The sequence below is a fragment of the Euprymna scolopes genome, chromosome 46, assembly GCF_053919585.1.
Source record: "Euprymna scolopes isolate OS-2025 chromosome 46, ASM5391958v1, whole genome shotgun sequence".
Taxonomy (NCBI): Eukaryota; Metazoa; Mollusca; class Cephalopoda; order Sepiida; family Sepiolidae; genus Euprymna; species Euprymna scolopes.
In genome coordinates this window covers 60,787,434-60,800,291 of record NC_136527.1, presented here as the reverse complement: position 1 = coordinate 60,800,291, position 12,858 = coordinate 60,787,434, and positions in this window count along the sequence as shown.

The following is a 12,858-nucleotide window of genomic DNA, read 5'->3' as shown; positions in this document are numbered from 1 at the left end:
ATTGAGACTTGCAAATCATATAAACCAGGAGATAAATTTTGTACATTATGTACAAAAGAAACCCTAAAAATTTTAAAATATGAAGATATAAAAAGCACAACCAAACTAGTAAATTCAAGACATGAGCTTCTATCATGTAATCATAAACGTTGGTTTAAATTTAATAAATATAAACCACCTTAAATCATTAAAAATTACTCATTAGTAAAAATAGATTACTTTTTTTTTTTTTTTAATAAATTAAGTTAGACCAATTACCGCCCTTAGACTCGTAAATCAAATAATAAATAAAGCCAATAACACATGACAATTATCTCCCCTTAAAAACTTGCAAAATAAATATTCTCTCTCTATAGATATTAACTGTAGCGTCTTTAAATCAAAATACGCTAACGGAAACAATTTACTGCACGAGCGTCGCCCTTTTAAAATTCATCATTCAATAAAATAAAAAGCTATAGCAAACATCTAAATGACTACTTTAAATACAGTTCCTGATTTCAAAAAAAGAAAAATTAAAAGGTAACTATATCTATATATTTTTAAATCAAATTTATTATGTAAATTACAAAAAAAATATATATATTTTTTCTACTCATTTCTATCTCTAACCTATACTAATTTTCTTATAAATTTTAAATCCAAACCTTTTACTTCAATTTTTCAGATTCATCTGCCTTACTTTTAATGCTAGGTTTATTTTTGGTGTCTTTTCAATTCAATAGAAATCCTCCTAAATTTGCTGATGAGGAGACCGTGCTTGCCAAAAAAACTATGTATAATTGTTCTACGTGACTTCATGTATACAACAAATAAAAAGCACGGATTTCCGAAACGATCGTACAGATAATTGACTTTGTTGTTGTTCCTTCTTATGAAACTGATTTTTAATTTAATTAAAATTTGATTTTTAAATTTCAAAATTTTTTTTTAAATTTTTAAATTATAAATCACATTACTTAATATTGAATTAGCTCTAGGACATTTAACTATCGAGCTTATTATATATCTAAATTACAACGAGCATTTCCTGTATTTTAATTAAACTAGTAATTTCACTAGTACATTAAAATACACTTAGCTCTTTAGACTATTATTCTAATCTCCTTTAAATTATATATATATATATATATATATATATATATATATATATATATATATATATATATATATATATATATATATATATATATATAGTGCTGAAAGAAAAAGAACTTTTAACTTCCGTTTGTACTATTCAGAAGTGAGTAACTTCCCTTGAGTTTTCTTTCTTTTTTTTCTTCTTTCTTTGAAATAAACTGCAGACTGGCAGCAACTTGTTTCCTGCGTTGTTCTCAGTAAAATAAAGCTTCTTCACAGCTCCCTCCAGTCCCAGACTTTTTTATTACAATTTTTTTTATTGAGAACACTTAAAACTTAACTAAAGGAGAAATACTTAAAACCCGAACGGCTTGATTTGGATCCTACAAAAATGGGCGCTGCAATATTTAAACACATTTCCAATATTAACAACAACCAGACAACCTCGAGAAGATTTTGTTCAACCTAAAAACTGCAAGCATTTATTGGTTACTCGTCGCCAACAAACCCAAGACATGACTGGGCGACGTGCTCTGTCAGAAACTCTATATGTAAAAACTGCAAGAAGAAAAGGTATTTCATACGTGTCTGCAGATCTCTGATAGCAGCTACTATAAATTATGGTGAGTCACTTCTTGCTTCATCGGTTCCTTTTCTAAATTTCTTGCAAAGTCTATCTCGTTCGTCCTTATGAGGAAAAATCAGAGGTGAACTTATGAGGATACTCGTAGATACCAGGAGCTCTGAAAAGTTATCTTTTCAGACGATGGGGGTGGTAAGTGGGTGGCCGGTCGTGCTACTGTCGGTGATATGTGCCCTGGCTTTTAACGTGAGAGCAGCGACTTCTTTCCTCAACAGCTAGCAGCACGGCGTCTTTGCCTCCTATGTTTTTCTCCTTTTTCTTCTTTGGTTTGTGTGAATTAGGCATTGTTTAGAATTGAAGGCGTTTTGGCCCATAACATGAGAGCGTAGTCAGCTTCAGTTCACTGGTGCCTTATTTCTTTTTCTTCTTCATCTGTTTAGGTCGGGTGGGAGAATCCGTCCGTGCGTTCACTGACGCAGTAGGGCAAATCTCCTCCTTCTCCTTTTTGGTCCCCTCATTTTATAGTGGCAAACCGGCTCCCAGTGACTGTGATATTTTAAGCCTTTATTTTAGGCGCAGAGCTCTGCCATTGGTTAATAATTCTTTTATGGTTATCTTATTTTTTCTTCCCAAGCGGAAGCGATACATGGAGCCATGTGCAAACAACGATTTTCCATTTTGTCTCTCATGGTGGATGCGTTAACATCAGATTGGCTGCCAATTCTCATCATGTTCCCACAGTATCTCTCAGTCTGAATGGAAGGGAGTACAATGATATCAAGCTGTCGATTATGGCAGACCTATGTAGTGACATTATTCTTGAGTTGTCCATAAAAATACCTTTCGGAGGACCTCTCCCCATCTCTCACGGTTTGTGGACTAACCACCATTAAAAATGTCCCTTACTCCTTTCTCTTTACAAATCTAATGGCAGTTAAATTCCAGAGACATACTCTACCTGATGCTGAATTTATTAAATCAGAAATAACCCGTATGCTTAAGGATGGTATTATAAAGCCCTCTCAATCTCCATGGCGAGCCTAGACGCTTGTAGTGTCTTTTTTTTTCTTTTTTTTTACACAGTGATCACCACCTATCAAGGCCCGGAAGCCACTCAGGGATAAGGGTTATTGCAAGTACACTACGTTAGTGTGGAGATTTGAGAATCACCAGAAGAGACTTGTCGATTATTCTCAAACGATAAATCGTTTCACTCTCCTAGATGCTTATCTTCTTCCTTGAATGGAGGACATAGTAAATGAAATTGCCAGTGTTTCTGGATCCCTCTACTAGTTTCCTCGAATTTCATTTGGAGTGACCAATGGAGTAGCAAGCTTCCAATGAGTCATCGATGACATCATCAAATGAGAGGACCTCCAATATCACAATACTGCGGTTTGTGGAGAAAATCAGGCTGAGCATGAGACTAATTCAAAAAGTTTTATGAACGCAGTGGCAAAGTATGGACTCATCCTGAACGAAAACAAGTGTCACTACTCTCTTGCTTCTGTAGACCTGCTTGGGTACACTATAAGCAAAGGTTTGGTAAAAGCAGACTCTGACAGGCTCAAAGGATTGATGGACCTTCTTGTCCCTGAAGACCTTCCTTCTCTTCGTCGAGCGATGGGAATGTTTTCTCGTTATTCAAAATGGATATCCAACTTCTCTGAGAAATTGCACCCCCTTACCAAATTACCGAGTTTCCTCTCACTAAGGAACAAACCAACGCCTTTAGAGAACTGAAGAAAGAAATTCCTAAATCATCCCTAGTAGCCATTGTTAAGACACTTGTAGTCTGTCTAAACTGTACGAACGAACTGACTAAACCAAGATGGCCGACTCCTATTTATATCACCACAAGCAAGGGAGGTAACCATGTAACTGAAGCAAGGGAGGTAACCAATGTCTACATTAACATTGCTGCTGTCCTCAAGTGAATAATTTATTTCTGATTTAACAAGTCCCTTAGAAGCTCAGACGAAGCTCCTGCCTTGGTCAAACAATCAGAGACCTGATCACAACCCTTGATCCATTCTATCTGTATCTCTCCTCTACTCTTCATTTCCTTCAGCCTTGCTACATCTATTCTCAATCGTCGATCGCTTACCAGATTGTTGGAATTCAATGTCTCCACAAGTGATGCATTATCTGTCTTGCAGAGAACGTCTGGCAATTTAGATAACTGAAATACCTCTTGTATCATAACCGCAGTCAAAACACCAGCATCAGCTCCCTCATTCAGAGCAAGAGTCTCTGAGGCCAATGGGCTTTTTGTCACTCTGTCCAATTTCTTTGACGCCCAACACATGTGGGCCATTTTGTCAGTACTTCCTCCAATAAATTTAATATCATGCCACAAAAACAATGCATTATCATAAGCACTTGCTACTCCTTTTAATTCAATCAAAGCCTGAGTAACTCTCTTGTACCATGCCCGTGGAGCATCATTCAATCCATAGATGCATCTTTTTAATTTCCACACTTGAGATTTAGGACAAACATCAGATGGTGGCCTCAGGTACACATCTCTCTCTAAAATACCACCTTGCAAAAAGGCTGAGGTAAAATCTATGGTCTGCAGCATCCAATTCTTTATTGATGCGGTTAGCATGACCATTCGCATAGCTTCACGGCTACATGTTGGGGAGTCCGTTTTCAGATTACTATTTTCTTCATAGCCTCGTGCTACAAGGCGAGCTTTCATTGTTTTCTGATTATCCTTGAATTTTTCAGTAATCACCCATCTTGTGGATATTGTTTTTTGACCTGTGTATGGCACACATTCAAATACTTCATAGGTGTTCATGTTTTTTATTTCTTTATGCTTGGCATCCATTACAGCTTTCGACTGCTCTTGTTCAGCGGTGAGCAGGACTACATTTTCCTGTTCAGTATATTGGGGCACTTCTCTCCAATGATCAATATGATTCCAGTTGATACAAACTTGATCCTCGTTTTCATCCTCAGGTTCTATATTGATCCAATGACTATATTTGCCAGTTGATTTAGGCTGTACTGACATAACCTTTCCTTTCTTCCACTCCCCACTTCCATTTATTTTATAAGTTATGGTCTTATTTCGGCCAGGTTTTTCAGTCTTATCTCTTAAACTGGTAGAACTATCAACAACTTCTTCTCTGTCTATATCTTCATTTTCTACCACTTGATTCTGCAACTCCTCCTCCTCAACTGTAAGGTATTCATTCTTCCCTTCTGTAGTGTTTCCCAGCATTTCAGCTTTTTTTGTTCTTTTTTCGTTGTTTTTATTCACTTTCATCAATTGGCACGGATGCATCCTATAAAATGCTCCGCCATGTCTGATTAAGACAAACTGGCCTTCTCTGCCTAACACTTTTGCTGGACCACGCCATCCTTTAAAACCCTGCCTCCGATAATAGATTTGGTCTCCGGTAGCATAATCTTCATCAGCATAAGTTCTGACATTAGACCTGAGAGCTCTCCTAATTCTCTCACTGGACTCAGCTTCCAAAAAGTTTCTCCTTGCACTATGGAGATCATTTAAATTTTTTCTCACCATGTCACTTGTAGTAGAGGACTCCATAGCAGGTAACTGGTCTGTCAGAATTGAGGGTGTATTAACATTGAAACCGAATACAAGTTCATTTGGACTGTGTCCAGAGTAATTGAGGAGGGCATTTTTTGCACAAATAGCCCATGCCAAGGCAATTTCAGGTTCACACTTCTCATCGTCAATTGTTTTTTTCATTGCCTCAGCAACTATCAAATTATGACGTTCTACAGTACCGTTGCTGAATGGACTTTCTGCGGCAGTAGTACAGGTCTCTATGTTGAGTTTTTCATTCATCTGTCTATAGTGTTCGTTGTTGAATTCACCCCCATTATCACTCAGAAAACGAACAGGAGATCCGAAATAGGTAATCCACATCATAAAGATGTTTTTGATGATCTCCTCCTTCTTCTTTGTTTTGATCAATGTTGTCGCTGAATACCTGGTAGCGGCATCAATGAGATGTAGTATCCACACCTCATTGTGGATGAACTCTTTCAAATCCATGCAAACTGTGTGATTAAATCTATTGCCAAGAGGCAATCCCACAACCGGTCGCAGTGGAGCTTTTTTAAATCTAAGGCAAATTTGACAGTTTTCACAAACCTCCTCAATCGCCTTTATAAATTCCTTGTCATTGAATTTGCCACTTTTTTTAACCAAGGAAACAAGTTTTTCCTTCGAGGCATGAGCAAACTGTCGATGAAGTTTTTCTGCTTTTTTTTTTTTTTTCTGTGAAAGAACACTGACCAAAATTCTGAACATGTAATACAATGTTCTTAGTACCACTATGATCCAACAACTTATTTGTTAAGGGGAGACAATAGTGCCCTGAAGTTGTGGTCTTTAGTTCAATACATTTATCAAAAATCCAGCACATATCTTTCCGGAAATCTAGCACTATTCCTGCTGTCTTCATTGATTTGTGACTTAATAGAAGAGGCAAGTCGTTTTTCACAATATCTGCTTCGATATAAACTCTTATACCTCCGAGTGTAACCGGAAATTTAGCAACTTTAATTGCTGTGACAGCCACTCCATCACCAAAACAAAAACTCCGGTCTGAGTTCGTATACTTCACTAGTTGCAGGTCACTTTCATTTAAAGTATCCAAATAAACATCAAGCCACACTTCGCCAGCCAGTGTGCGAGTACAAGCAGAATCCAAGACTGCCATTCCAAATGTTTCCTTTACAAGATTTGAAATTTTTTCATTTGTACTGTTCAAATAAATATTTTCTTGAATGAACAACGTAATGTGTATTTGTTCTGTCGCTTCCGTAAACCTGGGCGTATTTCTAGGACACTCTCTAATTAGATGGTTCGGAGACTGACATTTGTAACACAACAACACGTTTCCACTTCGGTCACATGGATTAGATTGTCCTCGACGAAAACGCCTTTTGTTGTTACCCGGTTTAGAATAATTATAGTTGACGATTTCGGGCTCTGATTTCACTGCCGGTACATTTTCATCACGATAAATGTCACCAAATACTTTCTTTATCGATTCCTTCATGTTTTGATACGTCAAAACAGAACACGTTGTCCGCGCTAATTTTTCGTTCTCTTCCGATATGTTAACCGCGTTCAAAACAAGAAAAGCTTGCACTCCTTCCGGTAGAATAATGTGGAATTTTTTTAATCTTTGGTACAAAAACTCATAACGAACAAGAAAGTCATTTATACTGGTACCTGACGATCTTTTATAAGTGTAAAATTCCTTAAAAGTCATGTAAGCGCGCGTGTGTTCATCCTTTAAATATATGTCATCCAGTTTCTTTATTAAGATCTTCAAGCCATCTCGTCCGCCGATGTCACTTGTTGGCAATTCACGGACACATTCTCTAATATTCGGTGGTAGCGTCAAAAACACTGCTGGCCCTTTTTTTTCCTCAGAAAGATCCGTGAACAACGACCACATTTCAACGTCTTGTTTCCAGTTCTCGTAAACATCCTCCCCCTCCAACAATGGAGGTTGTTTGTTCGAAGTTGCCATATCCGATATTCGATCTGTCTAGTGCTACAGACAAGCTGTAAAAAAAAAAAAAATTTTTTTTTTTTTTTTTTCGTTTTGTCGCACACAGAGGGATATCTCTGCTACCATTTGTTAAGACACTTGTAGTCTGTCTAAACTGTACGAACGAACTGACTAAACCAAGATGGCCGACTCCTATTTATATCACCACAAGCAAGGGAGGTAACCATGTAACTGAAGCAAGGGAGGTAACCAATGTCTACATTAACAGCCATAGTCTTTCTCTTCCCCTTGAGGTCAAAACCGATGCTTCAGAGCATGCTATCGCTGCCTCTTTAACCCAGAACTATCGGCCAGTGGCCTTCTTTTCAAGAACTTTAACCTCCACCAAACAGAAGCATTCTGTGGTTGAAAACGAAGGCCTATGCAATTGTAGAGGCGATTTGAAAATGGCGACATTTACTGCTTGGGAAGCATCTTAAGTTGATCACTGACCAAAAATCTGTCTCTTTTATGTTCAACCCCAAAGGAAAGAGCAAAATAAAAAATGAGAAGATTACAAGATGGAAGCTAGAACTTGCCTGTTTTAGCTATGATATCGCCTATTGCCCAGAGAAACAAAATGTTGCGGCAGATACCTTGTCTTGTATTTGTTCTTCTGATAAATTACACTCCTTGCACACAGACCTATGCCACCCAGGGCTAGCCAGGATGCTACATTTCGTCAGAACCAAAAATCTGCCCTTGCCGGGTCTGTTCCGAAGTAAAACATAGTTTCTTAAGATGGCACCTCAGACTCTTGTAAAAGCAAGTCAGCCTTTTGGAAGACTAAGTGTGGATTTCAAAGGACCTTTACCTTCAAATTCTTGCAACCAATACATACAGACAATTGTTGATGAATAATCGTGCTTTCTTTTCACTTTCCCCTGTGCCAATGTGCTGCAACTGTTTGGAAACACCTAATTAACTTATTTTTTGTATTTGGAAATCCTTTTTTCGTACATTCTGATCGCGGAACTGCTTTCATGTCGGATGAATAGAGGAATTCTTGCTTTCTTGAGGTACTGGTCGAACGACTATCTTCAATCCTCTAGGTAATGGACAAGCAGAAAGATATAATGGTATTATCTGGCAAACGTTGAGCTTGGCTCTGTGGGCAAGAAACCCCCACTTTACAAATTGAGAAAGAGTACTAAATGTATATATATACAGTAATGGCATTTGTATTGAATTTACTCCTAAACCGATCATTAAGAATATTAATTATGTTTATGTTTATATATTTCTATGTATTGGATTCAATCCTAAACTAATTAACCGATCATTATGAATTTTAATTATGCATATATGTTTATATATTTCTATGTATTGGATTCAATCCTAAACTAATTAACTGATCATTATGAATTTTAATTATGCATATATGATTATATATTTCTATGTATTGAATTCAATCCTAAACTAATTAACCGATCATTATGAATTTTAATTATGCATATATGATTATATATTTCTATGTATTGGATTCAATCCTAAACTAATTAACCGATCATTATGAATTTTAATTATGCATATATGATTATATATTTCTATGTATTGGATTCAATCCTAAACTAATTAACCGATCATTATGAATTTTAATTATGCATATATGATTATATATTTCTATGTATTGGATTCAATCCTAAACTAATTAACCGATCATTATGAATTTTAATTATGCATATATGATTATATATTTCTATGTATTGAATTCAATCCTAAACTAATTAACCGATCATTATGAATTTTAATTATGCATATATGATTATATATTTCTATGTATTGAATTCAATCCTAAACTAATTAACCGATCATTATGAATTTTAATTATGCATATATGATTATATATTTCTATGTATTGGATTCAATCCTAAACTAATTAACCGATCATTATGAATTTTAATTATGCATATATGATTATATATTTCTATGTATTGGATTCAATCCTAAACTAATTAACCGATCATTATGAATTTTAATTATGCATATATGATTATATATTTCTATGTATTGGATTCAATCCTAAACTAATTAACCGATCATTATGAATTTTAATTATGCATATATGATTATATATTTCTATGTATTGGATTCAATCCTAAACTAATTAACCGATCATTATGAATTTTAATTATGCATATATGATTATATATTTCTATGTATTGGATTCAATCCTAAACTAATTAACCGATCATTATGAATTTTAATTATGCATATATGATTATATATTTCTATGTATTGGATTCAATCCTAAACTAATTAACCGATCATTATGAATGATTAGTATGCGCATATAATTATATATTTGTATGTATTGGAGTCACTCCTTTACTAATTAACTGTCATTATAAATTAAAAGTAGTATATATGTTTGTATATTTGTATAGATGTCATATACCAAAAATCACATATAATGATCACTTTTTAATAAGGTGCTTCTTCACTATAGCAATAGATGAAAAAACAAACAAATTCTTACTCTAGACGCACAGAAAATTTAGCACAACAGAAAATCACTTAAAAGTATCGACTTCTTTTAGTTTAAAATTAGAAAAAAATGATACTCCTACAATATCCAATCCAGGAAATAAGGTACTTTTACAGTGAAGTATCAAAATGAAAACAAAGAAATTCTTATCTGTGACGTACATAAGTTATCAAAATCGAAAATCATGTAATATATTCGAGTAGTATAACATTTATATAAAAAATCCGGTGCTTTGTATATTTTTAAGTAATGTCCAAGATCACTGCTCGGAAAAAAATCAAGCTACCACAAGTGGATATGGTTGATTATGTAACGAAACTGAATGGAAGACACAAAAAAACGAAACCATATATTTATTTAAAAAATACTTTAGTTTTTAACATTTCTTGTGTTATTATGAAACAAACAAACAAAAAGAAAACACTTTTTGTATTATCAAATAATAAAACAAATATTTTATTTAGAAAAATTGGTTCTTCACGGAAAACGTGGACCCTGCATAAATGGTGTTTATATTTAATAATTGCTCCTCTTTTGTTAAAATAATAAGATTGGAAGGTGAAAGTCTTTTGTGAAAATAATGTCCTTATTTCAAGGTTTTTGTTTTAACTGGCGAAATTCGCCTTATTCTAAAGTCTAATGAGGAAAGTAGTCCGTTGTTAGTAATTCTTATGGAAAATGTACGGAATGGATGCATGTGTGCATAAGTGTGGTTTTTTGGATGCCCGCATGGCATGCATAATTACGGTTTCGACAGATTTGAAAATGACAATGAGATGAACACAAGAGTCATGTTCTTGTGTCAAGTTGGAGCGAAAAGAGAGAGAGAGAGAGAGAGAGAGAGAGAGAGAGAGAGAGAGAGAGAGAATGTTTGTTGCGTTTCAATACTTTTTGAATCGGATTCCAGCATAAGATTGCTGCTGCTGATATTTGGTTTCGAAAAGCGTTAAAAAACAATCTTCTAAAATTTCTCATTGGTCGCCTATGTCTGCCAGAAATATGTCTATTTTGCTTTTGTTGTTGTGAGAAAAGTGCGTGGGCGTATTTGAAATTATTAAAACTATGTCGTTGCAAAATGTTTGGGAAAATTAAAATCAATGAATGTTAGTTTATTTGCGTGTGAGTGTGTGTGTGTGTGTGTGTGTGTGTGTGTGTGTGTGTGACAGCATAATTTTCATTTAAAGTATTTCATCTAATTACTAATTAGATGAAAACTATTTTTTTTATTTTATGAAAAAATATTTTCTGTCATTTTAAATGTCCGCCATGTATCCATGCGCCTTGTGAAAGACCACGTGAGTACGTGCATACGTACATTTCAATAAGAACTGATCACGCATAGCATTAACGAATATGGTGATATGGCGCAAAATAGTCCGAGGATCCAGGGGATAATACTATGCAAACGGTAAATTTGCGATGAGTCTGAATGTCAAATTCGTTGTCACCGACCCCGAAAACCTGTATAAAAACAAATGTATTGGTCGGTGTAGAGTCGAAGAAAATGAAGGGAGGAAGCGCCCACGTGTCTTTTTTCTAGGATCGACGTCAGTGTGATCATATCGGTGAACTGCTGCAGCTTTAAGAGTACTTTAGTGTGTGTGTGATTTTTTGGGACTTGCTCGTCTGCTGACTTTACAGGACTTTCCTTTCTGCTGATTCTACAGGACCTGCCCATCCAGTGGTCGCAACCAGCAGGCGTCCTCAATCACAGACCCGTTCACACACGCCGCGGCGTAAGCAGCAACGATGACAGCGACCCGACGACGGCCCAAAGACCGCCGACGAAACCACCACCGCCACCACCACCACAAGCGACGACGACCGCTATGGCAGGCTCCAGCGGAATGGAAAGAGACGCCTTTCATAATACCGTGACGGCACCGGTCGCGGTTCCGGCTTAGAGGCTTTCAGCCGTTATCGCGCAGAGTCAGCGTGGCACCGCCGCTCGTTCGAGCGAGCACGCGAACCGTTGCTCTGATCCCGTGGTTCCTCTCGTACTGGACGGGATAGCCGTGGCCACGGCCGACGTAACACACGTGTCGATCGGTAGGATAAAACTAACCTGTCTCACGACGGTCTAACCCCAGCTCACGTTCCCTGTCAGTGCGTGAACAATCCAACGCTTGGCGAATTCTGCTTCTCAATGATAGGAAGAGCCGACATCGAAGGATCAAAAAGCGACGTCGCTACGAACGCTTGGCCGCCACAAGTGAGATGGACATATTATTTCGCACACTTAACCAACCCGTCAGTGTCCAAAAACAGAGTAGAATCAGTGGTCAAGGAATGCCAAATATGCCAGTCAATCGACCCGGCTCCCACCAAATGGCAGAAAGGTCGGCTGGAAGTCGACGGGACTTGGAGCCGGCTGGGCATGGACATAACCCACTATGGTGGTCAGCACTTCCTCACAATAATCGATTGTGGACCGACGAGGTTTGCGATCTGGCGACTGTTAACAAGACAGGACTCGGCTAGTGTCATCCGCCAATTAGAGTCTACATTTTACGAGCGGGGGCCACCCAAAGAGATTCTCACGGACAATGACACAGCCTTTTGCAGCGGGGAATTCAGGCGTTTCATGGACGAGTGGGGGACCCGGCTTAGACACAGGTGTGCGTATGTGCCGAGTGGCAACGGTATAGCAGAGCGGTGCCACCGAAGTGTGAAACGGATAGCAGCAAGGAAGCAATGCACGATTGCGGAGGCGGTATATAGGTACAATGCCAAAGGATGACGCGACTGCTGAAAGTGCACCTGCTAATGCGATACATCACTATCGAGTGTGTGTTAAGGGCATTGACGCCTGCCCGCCTAATCAGAAGAAGACGCAAGGACGGTACAAGTCAGGGGACACCGTCTGGGTAAGGCCTCCCAATAATCGATGCACGACCAGGTTCAGACAGGGACGGATCACCGGCATAATCGGTGAGCAGGCTGTGCTGGTTGATGGTGTCCCACGCCATGTAAGGGATGTCCGGCCCGCCCTTGATATAAACCAAATGGTGAACAGTGAAAGTAATGAATCATCCAGTGATGAAATGTGGATCCGGCCTATGGCTGAGAACCTCAGCACGGATGGCAATAGCTCCAGCACCACTTCTGAGAGCTCGGATGAAGATGAAGATGAAGCGCAGCCAGATGGTAGGACTGTG